This window comes from Trachymyrmex cornetzi, unplaced genomic scaffold, assembly GCF_001594075.2.
Source record: "Trachymyrmex cornetzi isolate Tcor2-1 unplaced genomic scaffold, Tcor1.1 scaffold47, whole genome shotgun sequence".
In the NCBI taxonomy this organism is placed as follows: domain Eukaryota; kingdom Metazoa; phylum Arthropoda; class Insecta; order Hymenoptera; family Formicidae; genus Trachymyrmex; species Trachymyrmex cornetzi.
In genome coordinates, this window is record NW_017299509.1 from 2,672,699 (window position 1) to 2,690,900 (window position 18,202).

Sequence of the window (18,202 nt, forward strand, 5' to 3'; positions counted from 1 at the left end):
TTCTTCGGTCGAGTTCATCGACTCAAGAAGGGAAAGGAGAGGCTAGAAATATTATTCAAATGCAGATATCACGAGTGAGGTACCGCTGCTCATTGTCCGCCAACCACTTCCGGCTTCCTCCATAAATTCCATCAGGGATATATCCGTTCGATGACCAAATTGGTAAACGATACATCATTATACCAAACTTGAATTCAACCTACGTGTATCCTCGAAAGATGCTGTAGGCTTCACGTAATAATTATCACGTAGCATATTATACGTAATGAAGCACACAGCATTACGGAACAGCATTGTTGTCACTTCTTTTGCAATTCTATATATTGCGAAAAGTATTCGCGTGTACACAAGGCAGATTTCTTAAAAAAAAAAAAAAAAAAAAAAAAAAATTTTTAAAAAAAAAAAAAAAAAAAAAAAAAAAAAAAAAAAAAAAAAAAATTATTTAAAAAAATGAACATTACCAACTTAACAAAGAATAAAATAGGTTGTATATTTCTCAAAATTATTTTACCTAAAAAGATATGATAAGTAATAATTAAAATATGTTATCTTGATAATAAGCAAACATGAAATTTTGCTTAAATGTTCGTACATAGTCGAGAAATTTATCTTCTAAGACCATAAACATTTATTTTCGTCAAGTTCTTTTGTCTACATTTAGGACAGAACGCGTACTCATTAATAAATTGCTAATTAATATTTATTTTTTACAAATAAGATACTTTATATAAAAATCTCATTTGTACAAATACTTTTTTGTTCATTGTAATTCTTAGCAGAGTAAGTTATACGTGTCATGAAGAGATTGGAAACTGCACAGTTTGACGCAGTTTCGAAATTGATTGTTAGACGAGATAGAGAAAGAATTGAATTAAAGTATCGCGGAAAGACATCTCTGTCGTTACCCTTTACGTAAAGCCTAATAACGCACCCGGCTGTAGCTCCGTGAGAATTTTACACGCCGTTGTGTTTCTTAGTGAATGGAACTATATGGCCTGATTACTTTAGTATTACCGTAATCGCGTCTACGTCTTGGATGAATTGGCAAGCGCGGATTCAGTCCTCGATGTAACAAGGCGTGATATAATTTCCGGTTGACATCGACAGAACCTCGCAATAATAAGCATTTCTCTGTTTCTTCAGATTTTTTCTTTTTTTTTTTTTTACGTAACGGTATCTCTTATTCGACGACGCGTTAAATGTAAAAATGCCGTTATAATTTCTTTTATCCATATTCAATTTATAACAGGAAACTTTTAAACTTATCAAAAAGAACTAAAAAAAATTAAAGAAATTAAAAAATGATGAGAAACAAATATTAACAATTTTGAAGCTTTTTTTAAAAATAATTATAAAATCATAAAGTTTAAATTTTTCAAACTTCCTTTATCTATAAGGAAGCTGACCTCATATAAAAAATTATTTCATTAGAACATGAATGAGCAATCTTATAACGCCATTACTTTTTATTCTATTCTATATATGTATCTTTTACAAGAAAATGCAATACTGCCTCGTTCATCTGATCACATACTGTTTGCGGGTGAATTTTATGCCAACTTAGCCTTACTTACTTAAAAATTTAAAAGCTACTTAAAAAATTCCAGATGCAATGGAAATAATAAAACTTTTGATCTTTCTAGGATTATTTTAAAATCAGTCTTGATACTTTAAAGTTCTTAGGTTATTTTGGATTAACCTTTTATACACTTTAAATTACCCCAAATGTTTTTAAGTAAACTCTTAATTAATTTTAAAAACCTTTTTACTTCATTTAAAGTAAACTTTTCCAAAGGGACAATTTGTAAGGATCCAAGCTATTTATTTTTGAGCGTGGATGTACTTTTCATATAGTACATCAGGTTTTCAGGTGCTTTTGTAAGAACTGTGCGTGAAGAAAGCTTTAGTAGGTACGCTTTTGTACGAAAGGTCTCATGTACGGACCTTTTCCTCTTTTAGTACTGCCATTGTGATCACAGCGCTTTGTCTTGTCGAAGGCAGGCCAAGGAATCCTTAATTTTTTTTCTTTACCACGTTGAATTTATTTTCTGAAAACTACGCTATTATTCCTGCACGTTAGAGATTTTACATGGAAAGGACGGTTTAACTGAAATATCTAAAAATTTAGACAAACACAAATCTAAAAATAATTTTTTTGGATTATCAAAATAATTATGTAAGACGCTTAAACTGGTTGTTGGAATATCAAAACTTTTTGCTTCATTGCTTATCATACTTGGATTTTCTACGTAATTATTTTAATAATTCAAGAGAAAGTTTATTATTAGATTTGTATCTAGTTTTATTTTCAGATCTTATTTTCAGTTTTATTTTCAGATCTGTATATCTCTAGTTATTTTTTTAGTACCCTTCGACAAAATTGATTTTCCCGTGTATAACTTGGGATGATTCCAAGCATTTTACGATATCGATGATTGCTAAAACTGTTTTTGCAGCGATCTGTACTGATCTACTTGATCAGTACAATAGTTGAAAGTGGTATCTAACACCAGATCATAAACCGTTTAGTCAGTCCAACGTTTCTTTCGTGCGGTTCGATTGGCAATTGTGTAAGTACATTCCGCGTCTTGCTCTCCTCCTTCGAGCCACTTGCGGTTAGAAGTCTGTCACCCAACGATCCAGCATGCGGTGTACCTTCTATTGCAGCGCTGCGGGAAATTCTGCATTTAGAGGCACTAGCTACTGAATTGATGTTTAAACGTGAGTACGACTTTATGTTTGCCACATCTAGCAGAAAGAAGCACATTGGATACAGTTCGATATAATTAATGATATTTAAAGAAAATTTTAATTTCCAATTTTATTTAATTTCATCTTACATATTCACTGACTATTCATTCAGCTTTTCGCTTCGCACACTCTAGAGCTAATTAGTGAGAGCTATCGTTAAATTATTCAGATGTATCCTAGACTTACGGGCTTGGAGTAACTTACAATCAATTGCAACTGTTAATAATCGACATAACACGTAAAGAAATGCCACAATTAGACATTTCAGTCGCGAAACGTATTATATCAATTAGCATTACTTTTATTCTAATCTTCAAAATTTTATATTAATTTATAGAAAGTCCTATCATATATATTAGAAAGTACACAATTTGGAAAGTACACGTGTGTGTGTGTGTGTTTGGATATATACATTTATATATATATATATATTGTGCACTTTCCAAGAAATAAATATTAGTTTCGGACGGGATAAAAAAGATTTTGCTGATAAATCTAAAATTTTAGCTAGATCTAAAAATAAGAAATAAATCATGTATGTCTTTATACTATATTATTCCAATAGTTTCACAAAATTATTTTCAGATTTATGTCTAATTAAATTTGTAAACACTTTAGCAAGACCGTTCTTCTGTGTTTATATGGTATTCCGCAAATTTAGTTTTCCGTGATGCGTGTTCTATTTGTTCTTTTACGAAGGATACAATTGTTTTTAAGCGCTATCAGCCTTGTTTTCACAAGCATGACTTTTGTCGCATTGCCCTCGTTAAAGCCGGCTCGAGTTTTACCGTTTGTTTCTTGAATACGGGATGCACGTGGTATGGCCGATGGAAATTCAGGGTCGAGGTTTGTGACACGAAGCCGCATTGCGTTTTCTCGCGGAATGACCTAACCGTTTGTTATCTCGCACGATTCTCACGGTTCGCTGACCGATAAAGCTGTTCGCAGCCGACAAATGACAATGTCACGCGATGAGTGAACGTCGAGGAAGCATGACATTCGTTTTCAGATAGGAATTGACATCGTTTAATTCATCGTTTAACTGTTTTGTTGATTGTCACGGCAATCAAAAGTGATATATAATTTATCCTACATTACCGCTTTTCTGTTTAAACTGGTTGCGAAATACTTAAACAACATTACTCCCATCTTTCTAACACAATTAAATTTAATCTGAAATTTCAAAAATTTTCGAGTAACTGATCTTTTACCTTAGGCAAAATCCATGTCGCAAGATTAAAAAACATTTAGATTGCTATTAGATTAGATACAAAAATTTATCTATTAAATACAAAAGATTTAAGAAAAGACGAATTATTTTGTACGGTCATCCAAAAAAAAAATTTACAAAAGTTGATAAAATTTTTTGCAATAAACTTTCCACTATATAAAGCTCTTTCTAGCTAATAAACACTGTAGAACGTAATGATTAAAAACTTAATTATTAAATTAATTATCAATGTAATTTGTGATTTATATATAATGAGATGTATTTAAAATTTACATAGAAATATTATATTGCAAGGAAGAGTGGTTTTGCTAAAGTATTTAAATTTAATTAGATATAAATTTAAAGATATAGATTTAAAGATTTTGTTTGAATTATCACAAAATAATTATATAAAATGTTTAAACTGGTTGCTAGAATCTCGGTAAAAACTTGTTCATGCATAAATATATATACAGATAAACGTGTATAAATATTTATAAACATATATATTTATATATGAAACATATCCATACATTCTCACATACTTTTTTCTTTTGTAAAATTACTTTATAGTGTGATAAAAATAATAATAATGAGAAAACATAAAAAATAATTAAAGGAATAATTTTCGTATTGTTTGTTCTAGAAAAAATCCAAGTTTGGAGAAAAAAATACTCATACATAATTATATATAATTTTATATATAATTATATATATATGAATAATTTTTTATATTTCTCCAAACTCCAACAAAATCCTTATATTGAAATCCAGCTTCAGCCATATTTGGTATTTTTTTAATTATTTGATTTACAAAAAGTCTTCATAAGATGGAACTTTTCGATATTTTACGAAACGGCACGATCGTGCAATTTCACATTTCTCGCAGTTCGTCAACCGATAAAATGCCGGCCGCGGCGCGGCACTCGGCAGTGGCACAGGGCAGCGTGTCCGCGCCCGCGCCGTGTCGACTGTCGTGATCGCGGCCACGTGGAGCGCGGTACAACACGGAGCGGAGGCCGCAAGTATCGTACGCGAAATACAACTGCGTTTCATTCCGCAGAGATGAACATAGTAAGGCTCAGTCGTCAAGTGTAGTCGCGGATATGTCAAGGGGCACGCTGCGTTAGTTACGCGATGGTAGCACGCAGGGCGTGGCCGTGCAGACTGCAGGGTGTGCTGGTAGTGTGGTAGCGTGGTGGCGTGGTTATGCCACGTAGCAACCGCACTACCAGCTGCACTACGAGCCGCGCGCGAAAAATGTTAGTATGCCGTAGTATGCCGGCACGGTCGCGTGATTATGGATTGTCGCAACGAGGAAGCCGCAATCCCGGAGACGAGGCTCCCGCAATCGTGCCGCGTAAAAGCGCCGAGACAAAAGTGCGGCGCGCACTTACACGTCCTTACTTCGGATCAATTCCGAAGTAGTGCGAAAGTAAGAGGACTTTGTGATGATATCGCTCATTTGCTGCTATAGCGACATATAACTCAAAAATTGTGATTTCTGAATTGCTTGCAAAGAAGAACGAAAACGTAAAAAGAAAGGAAAACATGCACTTTTAAAAAATACGTACTTTTATTCCTCTACAGTCAGTTATTACATCAAAATTGTATTTCAAAATTAAAATTACAAATTTTTAATAGTTCAAAACATTCAAACTTATTTTTTATAGAAAACTTCATCCTTTAATTTATCGTTGTTACAGCAAATGAATAATGTTTTTAGGTTTGCGTTTCTTTCAGGCTTGACATTTGACGATTCCAGCAAGAATGCTTCAATTCGGGATGACTTTTTGGGACTTTTATTCAGCGCTCGATGTCTGTTACGCGATTGAAATTTCTCACGGCGATGATATGCTCTAGCCGTTGGCGATTAACGGTAACCCAACAAGGTAGCGTCATATAGCTTCAGTGAATTTGTCCTTAAGTTACGAAGTCAAGCGAAGCGTAACGAGACTTTGGTTGAAACGATCATTTATATGTATAGCTTAAAGAATTAGATATTAGTGTGTTACAAGGAATTGATATTCAAAAACGTACGCTGCTCTCCTAAGTAAATGCCATACAAATCTTTCAAAAGATCTTGTTTCAAAATTTGTCGTGATATATCTACTGAAGCTGCGTATTCCAAGATTTACTGCCAGCGCTGAAAATCTACAGTCTACGTCACGTGCATGTACTATACATTTTCAGCACTGACAGTGAATTTTGGAACACAGCCCGAGTAGTATCTAAAAATATTAATTGATGCACTTGCATCAATAAAAAAGCAAAAGATAAATAGGTAGAAAGTGGATATGTTTGATTTTGCAATTATCACTATAAGAGTGTATGGAACGGAATAAAAATAACATTTGAATTGTGCATGTAAAATTTGAACTTTGTGCAAACGCGTGCATATTTATAATCTCTCTGTTTAAAATAATGGTAAATAAGGGTTACACGAGACACTGAATAGTGCCTTTAATACGCGAGATACGGTCAGACTGTCTGCTACACCATATGCGAGCACTTATCTACCTACACGCTAGCATCTACAAGTCATGTACCTGCCTATCTTTCTACCTACTTACTCAGCTACCTACCTATCTACCCACCTATCGTTTCATCGTTTTAAAAGCCCCAAGACTGGCCCCATGTTTTCTCTGCCGCCGTAATGGCGGAGATATCAGTACGATAGAAGAGTTAGGCCATCGTAATATCATAAAGAATCTTTTGAAAGATATAATCCTTTGAAGATATACTTTGGAAAATATTATTTAGAAGAAAGGAGGCCATTCTTGATCCATACTCTACTAGATCAAAAAGTTGTTTTGCGATAAATATAGTTGATAGAGTAGCACCCTTCGAATGTGATCCTTTTACATTCTTAAGATGTAAGGGAAACGTACAATGACTACCAAAAGTTTTCGGTTAATGAGTAATTTTATTGTGTATTGTGATTAGATAAAAAGAGATCGTTACAAATATAAAGATCTCTAGTATATACAAGTATTTAATAAATTCTAATACTTAAAATATCGCTTTTAAATTGGTTACAACAAACATATATTTTATTAAATAAATAATAAATAAAGCAAAAATTATATATTTTATTAACTTACAATGTAAACTAAAAACAGATTGATACGCACAAAAATTATCGTAAAGTTATACTTCGTAAAGTTGGCTTTTAGCAGCTACTACATGAACAATTTTTGAAAATTTTAAGGAATTTTTATCCTGTCTTATTAAGTAATCCACTGTCAGCCAAAAGTTAATATTATAACGTTTATTTGCAACAATGATATAATATTGTACAAAATTGTTATTTTTTAATTGTTTATAAAAAGAAATATAACGAAAAATAATAAAAAAGAAAACACAAAAAAAATAATATACTCGTACTTAAAGTATTGACACTTACTTTCTGGAAAATTTTGTTTTTTGAGTTGTGTTATTGTAATAAGTTAAATCTAAAACATTGATATACTCTGTGAAGTGTATATACAAAAATTTTAATATACAACAATCATCAAACGATTGCAAATCATTTGATGTTAATTATGGAAACTCACAATCAGTATTTACAGGATAATGAACGCATTAAAAATAATTTCACGATATTTCGCTAGTAATAAGTTAAATCCAACATCAAATTGCAATTCCGTAACAGCAAAAACATTTACGACAATGTATATATGCAATTCTTTTGCGACATTATGTCTGCATTAAATTTGAATTGTATAATTATAGGTATTTGTATAGATAGAACTCGTGTTCATTTGAGTCCAACGACTTGCGAAATTGCGAAACGGGAGGCAAAAGAATCCGGCGATCGCTTTTGATGTCGGTGCTCGTAGATGAAAGCTGCATTTGGAAATTTCACCTGAATACACCTAATATATTATTTCAACTTTATTTAATATTATATTTGATTAATAACAAAAATAAAACGATACATGAGTGCACCTGACTAAAGTTTCCGAAAGCGGCCGAAGTTTGTAATCGCGATGCCACGAAATTATCGCATAATGCCGAGCGAATGTGCATTTTTAAATTATTCGTTGCCAAGCCTTTCTTGCGTACATAACTCGTAATTTCATTCGTTTCAATATCCTATTAGCATTTTGCAAAGGCAACGCGAGGTGCGCGAAGGGCATGTTAGATAAAATTCAACGTGCACAAGAAACTTTCTCTTCTGCATTTACATTCTTATGATGCTTTACGACGCGAATTTATGCTACACGCAATCTGTATATGTACCAGAGGATCGAACCGGTAGCGGTTTATCGTTTAAGGAATATCTGCAAATCGAGGCACAAGAACTGACTGCGTTCGATCGAATGAGTATTCGAGAGACATCAGTATAAAGGTAAAAAAGAATTTCTAGGACATTTCTGTAACAATTAGATTTTGAAGTAAGATTTTTCATATTATACTATTATATAAAGAGATACACACACACACACACACACACACACACACACACACATATTATATATATATAATATATATAAGATTTTAAAGTTGATACGGCAACATAATTTAATTACTTTAATGTGAAAAGTTGGTTAATTACATAATTTGTGTAACAAATTACACATGAAAAAATTTTTTCATCGTGTTTATACAAATAAATTTCCTAGAATGAAATTATTTTTTATACAATAAATTTCTCAAAAGAAAATTAGAATGCTTTTATATTAATGTTTTGGTTTATTTTTTCGTTAAAAATGTTCAAAACTGATGAGGCACCGAATTTATGTTATTGATAATGAAATAGGAAAACGTTATAACGTGTTGCTATGGTTCTCTATCAAGATAAAATGAATAATAATTATCGCTATTTTAATTGTAATTATTTGTTTTGACTTTTTAAATTGTATATTTATTGGAACCTCGCGCGTAAATAAAAATTTTGTACTGTCAATTCTTAGTAATTGCGAATACGCTCATCTACCGACAACAGTCTGATATTTTAAGATCCCGGACGTATGATCGCGATCCGTAAATTTCAACATCTCTTATGCGATTTAAAGATTTCCACACGTGTAGAAATCATACATCTTACAGGGTGCATTCGTCGATTTAAAACACCATTGAAAATAACACTTGATAGATTCAAATTTTTAGGAGTGATTCTTTTTATAATGAAATTTTTAACGAGTTTTTTAGCATTGATAATTAAAAAATGATTAGGATTTAATTAAATTAAAAGAAAAATTGTTAAACTAATTGAGAGACTAAACTAAAAATGAAAAACAACGACTTTAGAATTTCTCAGGAATTTCTTTAGGAATTATGACATCCGAATTTAATCTCGTATTTAATTCTTTCGCATCCGAATTCTTTCGCCAGTTCGCGAGTAGCTCCTGTGGCGTCTGTTCGAAGAAACGCTAATGTAAAAGGATCACGCTCACGCGTCAAAATACGCTCCGATTCCGATTTTTGCGATATCAGATTTCTCAGAGAGGAAGACTTACGTCGATTTTCCTTATGTTCTACGGTGAGATTCTAGTCCCAGGGTACATGTACACCACTGAAGAAGTCCGTCCACGATCCGCCCAAGACAATTCACTTCACAGAACGGAACGGAACTGAACTGAACTGAACTCACGCGCGCGTGAACTCACGGGCTGTCGATAGCGATAAATGCGTTCACGAGGCCGGAACAGACGATGAAGAAAGGAAGGAAGCGCAAAATGTCTGGTATAAAATTTGCGAATTCGCAGGGAGGAAGAATGGCAAGGAAGAGAGAACGGAGTAAAAGATCTGGGAGGAATTGTCCTCAGGGTCACGGAGCTCTTTCCCTCCGGCCCGCCGTTACGAGACTGAAGAACCGGACTCTCTCTCTCTCTACGCCCAGGTGAACGGCGCGCGTTACCTGCGAAAGAGTGCCTTCTTCTCTCCCCGCAGGAGAGGCGGAACCCAGGCCCAGGAGAGAGAAAAGGAGGCATCCGTGAACGTAGGCGCAGGAAAGGTGGAGGAGACACTCGAGACGAGCGAGTCGCGACGCCGCCGCCGAGCGGAGGCATCGCTCTTGTTTGTTGCACGGCAACGTCGCCGTCGCCGTCGCCGTCGCCGTCGCGGGGGTAACTCTCTGTACGGTACATTTAAATACCTGTCACGTGGCGGCCGGATTGCTGCAAAATGACGTCAGGATGCGAGCGTGACTCGCGACAGAGAGGAGAAACGCAAATTTGCCTTACATTTCGCTCAGGAATCCGTCCAGGGCGACCGCGTAATGGCGGCCTTCGACATGGAGGCCAAAAGAATCTTTTAGGGGAGATAATGAAAATATTGTATTGTTCTCTTGCTCTCAAATTTTACTTATTTTAAGATTTTCTATCTCTTTTAAAACGATTTTTATAAGGCGAATAAAAATTATATTATTTCAACTGCAGTATTGTTACGACTATATGTATAATATATTGCAAAAACAAGTAAAGGAAGGTAAATAAATTATAAGCAGGATTAATGAATTCCATATTCCATTTATATTAAATGTAAATTTTCTAAAAATTTTATAGAAATCTTTTACTAACAAGTTACTTTGTCATAATATTGTCAAACACTTTTGCGCCGTTCGGAAATAGCATTCTAGTTTGAAACCGGTTTGTACGAGTGCGTAGACGTTCATTGAAGGATAATATCTTATTCTAGTGGATGTTTTCTCCGTATTGATTCTAGTCCCATACTCGTAGGAGTCATAGGTAGGAAATCGAAGGAATAGCCTTTCTATTCGAGAAAACGGCCGTGAACATAGCACGGTGGCGGAATAGCCGGTAGAACTCTTGGATTTGTTCGTGGCGTGCCATGCCAGAGGTTCGCACTATTACCGAGAGTAGGTATATATGCCCTCAGAATTACCTCGCTAACAGTCAAACAGATCATGAAAGAATCACGAATTTATGAAATTTCTTCGTATATTATGATATAAAAATTTTTAACCGTAAAAACATCGTTGCTAATTGATTCTTTTCTTTTTAAAAAATTACAAACTTTTTATTATTCACCTAGACAATTTTTCTTTCTTAATGAGATAGCCATTAAATATGTATCTATGGAAGAATTAATAATATTTATAGTAATACTCAAAAATTTGGCTAAACAAGTAGAATAAGCTGATAGTCGATAGTCTGTTAAGTGATGGAGATTAAGGCATTGTTAAGTAGAGAGATATAAAGTAGTAGTAAAATATACTTGTAAAAGATAGTGTTATAAAGTAATGATGTGATAGTAAGTCAGTCACAAGGATCAATTGTAAGGAGAACCATCATACTCACAGGGGGAATAATAAATTATTTAATCTACATTGATTCTATCTATGTATATAAAATATATGGTTGGCCTTCACAAAAGAGAATATATATGCATATATGTATATATAAAGAATGCTGTGAGTATGGCTGTGATCCTCCTTGAAATATAATTTTATCGTCGTTTTCAATAACAGCAAACTCTTTTCTCTCAGTGTAATCTAGGAAGAAAAAGATGATTATAAAAAAACTAACATCGAAGTAAATAGATTTTTACACTTCTAAGAGAGAGAGAGACTCTTTGAGAGTTACTTCTGTGAATTTTTCTCTTTTTTCTATTTTTAGCAATAGTTTCTTTTCAATTTACTAAGTTGATGCAGATAGTAAAATGCCCAGAGATAGTGGCAAACTGGCGACTCGGCACGCTAACGGGTTAAGTAGGCGTGCGATCAGCGATGTGATTGCAGCAAGTAGGTGTTTCACGAAAAGAGACATCGATGCTCGCGCAGGAAAGGTCGTCGAGCCAGATCGGTGCGGAGTCACGCTACACGGGTACGACGACCGCGGCCCGCCGCGGATTTCTTTTTCTTGCGCGCCTCAATGAAAGTTGTAATTGCATTGGAGAAGCTGGACGCTACGTACGCGAGCCGCGACGTATATCACGTTTAACATTCTGCGTTTACGTACGCTGATAATTCGGAGAGATCAGTTCTTCAGATGGGCGATTAGAAATCATTGAGAGATGCTATCCGCCTCATTTATCACATCGTACTCATTTATCACATAAGAACCCACGAAACTTGACGGTGATACCGTTAAATCCATATAAGAATTAATAGTCGATAACAAGAAATTTGGTTAGAGGAGTGTTGTTGAATTCATATCGGTTGTCCAATTGTAATTCTAAATTGCCTTGATATATCCATTTTTTAATATTATTACTTGATATAATTAAACATCATTTAGTAACAAAATAAACGGAATAAATGAGTGATATAAATAAAAATAAATGGTTACATTTCGTTTTGTGTACGATGACAGCATTTTAAAAACATCCAGTGTACAATTGATGTTTATCTTTTGATTAATTTATTCAGATTAAATCGATATTTTTATCTATCAAGTTTCCTAAATTGTATCATCATAGGGTAATAAGACCAACAATTAAAAAAAAAAATATATATATATGTATAATTAATATAAATTTAAATTGTGTCAATTGTGAAAAAATAAGTTCAAGCCAGTTATATGTCTTTCCATTATTGTTATTTATTAACTATTAAATTTTTTAAATTTTGATTTTGTTTTCAATAAATTATTATAATTTGACGTTGATGATTTCTTTTATTAATCTTATATTTTTAATTATTTTTATTTATAAACTCGTTACTTTCAAAAGAGATATGATTTAGAAGACTCACGATTTAGGCAATCAGAACATATCTTTCTTAACATCTTATGAAAAGACTTATAATTAATAAAATTTGTTTTATTATTAAAAAGTTAAACATGTGTGTCAGAACCTACTATTACATCAAGCTACAATTTCCAATGTCCTTTTGCGTACAAATTAATAACAAATAGAAAACATAATAAAAAATTTCTTAAGTAGAATGCATTCGACAAACTTTCTTCTATATAATATAATGTAGTTAAGAAAGGCTGATAAGAATAAATATTAAGATGTAGAAATTAAGGCGATCGAAGCAATTTATATTTAACTTTTGCGCAATGACTGGATTTTATGATAAAAAAACTATTGCTTGTTTTTTAGTAACTTTTAGACTGGAAAAGAAATAGAAATAAAAATTAACGTTCCTAGGCAAAAGTGAAATCCTTCAAGTGTAGATATTCTCTTGCTTTATTTACAAAAAGAAAATTGTATGATAATAAAAGTTAATGTAAAGTTTATATTTTCTTCAAGGTACGACCGCCTAATTGCCTTCGTCGAGGTTCAGGTGTCGCCTTTTTCTTCCACTCGTTCTAATTGCAACGGACGTAACACTTTTTACCAAGCGTGACTACGGCGCCGGAGTTACGCAAGAGGAACGATGGCATCGTCGCTACCAACGCGATCCGTCGCAATTATTTTTCAATTCTTAATTAACACTCTGCCTAACGTGAACAGCAGCGCATTAAAGACAACCGTGGCGACGATCGGACGAAAAGTTAGGCGAATAATGTTGCGACAGAGAAAAAAAGAGCCCATAAAGAGCACTCCGTTAGCGTTTTATCGGGTCTGCTGCACTTGGAGGCGTTCAACCCGGCAACTCGCTGCGAGCGCACGCGAGCGAGCCTTTGCCCACCGCGTGGCTGTTTATAAATAAAACGGAACCATCATTCTTAAGTTGCTTATCAAGCCAGAAAATGCAATCAAAGGGCGCTGGCAGCGGCCTGCACAGGCTACATGCATGCAGGTTTGGTTTCGAATAATACGCTCAATCATTATCTGTTTAAACGTTCCGATTCTACGAATCTGTTTATCTAGTCTATTGACTCACGGTGATACAGAGGATCTTTACATTGCTTGTAACACAAGTTATATAATATTACAGAGAACACGATAATAATTTATATTAAAATTATTTGAATAGTCTACGTGTAGAAGCAGCTACATATATCCAAAAATGTAAAAAAGAGATATTGAAACCTTTTGATTTTTTTAATAGTTTCTTAGTTACGAAATGTTCAAAAACGTTTTAAGAACATGCTGAAACAATTAAATTCTATAAAAGCAACGGAAAAAATATATGTAATTAAAAAGAAGTTAAAAAGTCTTCGTCGGTGAGAAGATAAAAAGATCGAATTAAAGAACTGCATTCTTTTGATTTCTACATGTGTGTAGAATTAATTCCTAAAGAGAGATTTTGAAGAAAAAAGTATATTATTTTTGAGATAATGGGGAATTTTTCTGAGACGAATTGCGCGGGACGAAAATCGAGAGAGTCGCTCGTTTATACTATAAAATATGTAAGAGATCATTAACATTCTAAAAAACATCTTCTTTGATACCATTTTACGTGTTATTGACATATCACTATACGAGTATATTACTACATCAATATCGCACAAATACGTATAAATTTTCTAATTAACTAGAAGAAACAGCTACGTTTGCCACGACCAAAAGTCGCCCATCAGTACATTTTTTGGATATAAGAACTATAGTACGATTGTGTGATATAACCATAAGATTGGTATATCTTAACGGTTATGGCTGTAAAGATATGCTCGTTTTACGGTTATCACAACCGTATCATATATATTGATGGGCGAAAATTATCATTATTTTCGGTTGTAGCAACCGTAACATTTTTTCTGTGTAGTCTTTCATATATTTGAAACCAACTGCAAAACGTGAAACAACGATATTGAGTTTATGCAACAAAATGATTACATTTTTCTACAGTTTCCGATCAATAACTTTTATTAATGAATAAATGAATTTAAATAAACTTTTGCACACACAAATATTTATTATTGTTTAATCAGTATATGTCTAAAATTTGATTTAATTCTTAATGTTACTTTCATAAAATTTACAAATAAGTACTACAAAACACGATTTTACATAAGAATCAAGACTAATAAAAAAATTATATAGCTTTTAAGGGGATGCTGGAGGGACTCAATTATCGACATTGCAGTTTGATCAAAATCTCCGAATTGACTAAATGGAATAAAAAATCCTTTTATAGGATTAAAGTGAACGCAAAATCCTAATGTGGTGCAGTGGATATTATACTAAAATCGAGAAAAAGTAAAAAAATTTTTTAACTTTCTTTTTATTGGGTTCCTCCAGCACCCCCTTAAACCAATAAAAGAATTGGCTCAAATTTTACACAGATATTCAGACGTAATAATAAAAAAATCTATGAAATTTTTATATTTTTGATAATGTTTCGAGATATGACCTAGACATCCTTAATTGCGCTTTCTTAACAACTGATATAATTATCTACTGATCGCCGCCCGATCTGTGTCACTGCTTTCATTTCGGTTATCAGTGACTTTCGATACGCGCTACGATTCAATTACATATATGACTTTCCCGACTTTCTTCCAATTGAGTGATATCCGCTAATTGTGGGAGCACAGAAGAAGGAATAAACTTCTCTCTGCAAACGCAGCAAAATTCACCATTAAGGTTCGGTGTCAGTGAGTAATAATTCCGATCATTCGTTTCATAACGTTGCATCAGCGGAAGCTTACAACGCGATGTGCATTTAAACCACGTACGGAGTGTATCATTAGGTATGAAGCATTAGCCGTATCGATATACCAAGCAAAGCACTGTCAAGCGCTCATGACAAGACATTGACCCAGGCAAAGAACCGTTCGAATACATTCGACTATAGATATAGGTAAAATTAATTTTAGAGTCAGTACTTCCGGAAGATCACGTTTCTCTTCGAGATAGCAAAGAATACAAAAGTCTGAATGGTACGCAATAGATTAGAATCCTAATCCGTTTTAAATTTGAAATCTAACAATCTTCTAACAATATAATAATCTAGCTTTGTACAAAGTAAACTTCATTAATTTGACCCAATTTGTTACTAATTCAGCTCAGATTGTAAGTTAGTCGGGAGTTGACGTAACTTCAAAAACGATTTTAACGCCAGCAACTATATAGATAAAGTTAAATCAATTAAAGAATTGGAAAGAGTACGGGCATTAGGAGTCAGGCGCAGAAGACGTCTCGCAAATAATACACTTATATAAAGCTTGAAACTTCTTTATTCAACAAACGCGCTTTGATTCTTTTTCCAATTCTTTGATTTATAAGGAGTCTTGGTTAGTTTGATTTAAATCAATTAGTCGTAGATGTTCAATTTACATTTCGTACACTGTAAAAAAAATTACATATAACCTTTCAGCAATTATAGTGGCTAATTTTGAGACTCTTGAAATATAATTATTAAAAAAAAATTGTTTAATAATTATAAAGAATAAAATTCTTGATTTTTTAAAATTTGTAGGTGACTGAACTTTTTAAATCTTATTTCTTTTTCAGTTGCTAAAAATACATAAAAGTCATCATTCATCAGCTGTTGAAAAATAGAAATCTTGTAAATCAGTATTATTTGGTAAATTGACAATGTATCAGAAAAACAATCCTTGCAGACAGTTTTGGACGTGATACGATGTAAAATGCCTAGGAAGCTATCGGGCAGGACAACGATCTTGGTACAAGAAACCGTTCGACGTATGTCCAGGCTGACGCTCAGGTGTAGTCGTTAACGCTCATCGTATCGTTTCTTTGACCGTGTATGAGCAAGCTTCTACTTCGTGGGGTTCGCCACGCCTCGCTTTGCCTCGCACGGCGTGTCCTACAAAACTGTGGCGAATTAACATCGAAGCATTTACGACGACCTCTTTATCCGCTAGTACTGCACGTACTCGCGCGTATGCTGGTTTCACCGAGGGACGTCGAACGGAGAATGAGATGCATAGCTGCATTCCACGCGCGGTTATGGTCGATCCTATCGTCGATTGGCCATTACGGATATCGTAAGAAGTGTATCACTCTCTTTCTTCGAGAGTTCAGTTACATATAGTAAAGTCCGGAATGATATTCCTGAAATCGCGAGCCGCTCATCAGGCAAATATTAAAATTGTTTCTGTCTCCTTACTTAAAAAATCCAATTTTACTTTTTTTGAGAAATCGAACAAGATTCTATTTATAGAGCAAATACATTTGTACAATGGAAAATGAACAGAATTTAAAGAGTACATATTTTCTCACATTTTAATGAATATGCACAGAAAGGTTTTGTTAAAGTTTTAAAGTTCTAAAAATCAAGCTGAATACAGAAAATAATACACAAAAAATAATTTTACTGATCTCTATTAAAATAATTATGTCGGATGCTCAACCTAACTGCAATATGATTAATTTATTATGTTTGAGTTTCTTATAAATTATTTTGATAGTTTAACAAAAATATTTTCAAATCTGTAGTTAAATTTATAGATATTTCAGTAAAATCATTCTTTTCAGAGAAAAACTGTTTGCTATTCAGTACGAGAAGGGATTTAACTGGAAAGAATGAACAATTCTGTGAAATATAAAAAAAAATGGAAATACGCTGAATCAATGATTACGTTGCAATAAACGGTTGTGCTCGTAACTCATGTATCATATACATTCCCTCGTCCGTCTTGAATTTGAACGTTTTGAGCAATGGCGGGGGGGAATAGCAATATTTGTGCGCTTTTCCGTTTGATTCAAGTATTTTTATAAAACTGCGTTTTGCGTTTATCTGAGATATTGGCTGACACGATTTTACAATTGCAACTATACACCTCACCGTATCATATATCACCCGGAGCACAGAGCGCAGCTAGTTAAAACTGTACCGCTGATAATTGCCATTTCATTATCCTACAGTTATTTTTATCGCACAAAACGGTCTTGCAGCTGTCGAGAAAATCGCCAATATCCCGGCGTACTCGCGTTAATTAGTGCTTTAATATCATATTCAGTGAATATTCATTTGGCAGACGCAATTCGCGATTTTGTCCAATCAATTAGTATCACTTCTCTCTCTCTCTCTCCCTCTCTTAAACAGACAGATAAATTATATTCATCTACTTAGTTGGATTGAATTTTTTGTTATTACTGCAATTGGTTTTATTATGTTCTCTCTTGTATTTTTACTACATCTTCGTATTTTTATTTTTATTTTTATTTAACTTAATTTAATTTTATCATTTTTGTTCAATTTCTACTATCTTTTTATTTAATCAAACTTTATTATTTATGTTTGTTATTATCTCTATATATATTATTTTATTATTTTCATTTAATTTTCTTTTTATTTTTTTGTACTTTGTATTCTATTATATTTCTCTCTCTCTCTCTATCTCTCTCTCCCTCCCATGTCTCTTTTCTTTAAAAGCTATATTATTATCCTATAAAATTAAAATTTAGTTTATTGAAAAGTCTCAAAATTACATCATTTATGTAATCATAATTAATTTAATAGTTAATTCA

At 33.4% G+C, this 18,202-nt stretch overlaps 1 protein-coding gene across 2 annotated transcripts in view; it reads right to left on the minus strand.

Moving 5' to 3' along the window:
* The window catches only part of uif (sushi, von Willebrand factor type A, EGF and pentraxin domain-containing protein uif), a 52,609-nt gene extending 42,850 nt beyond the window's left edge, over positions 1–9,759 (minus strand). For both annotated transcript variants that reach the window (XM_018513560.1, XM_018513559.1), the window contains exon 1: positions 9,427–9,759. The gene's annotated coding sequence lies outside the window, so the exon portion shown is untranslated. The remainder of the gene's footprint in view (positions 1–9,426) is intronic.
* Positions 9,760–18,202: the final 8,443 nt, after the last annotated feature.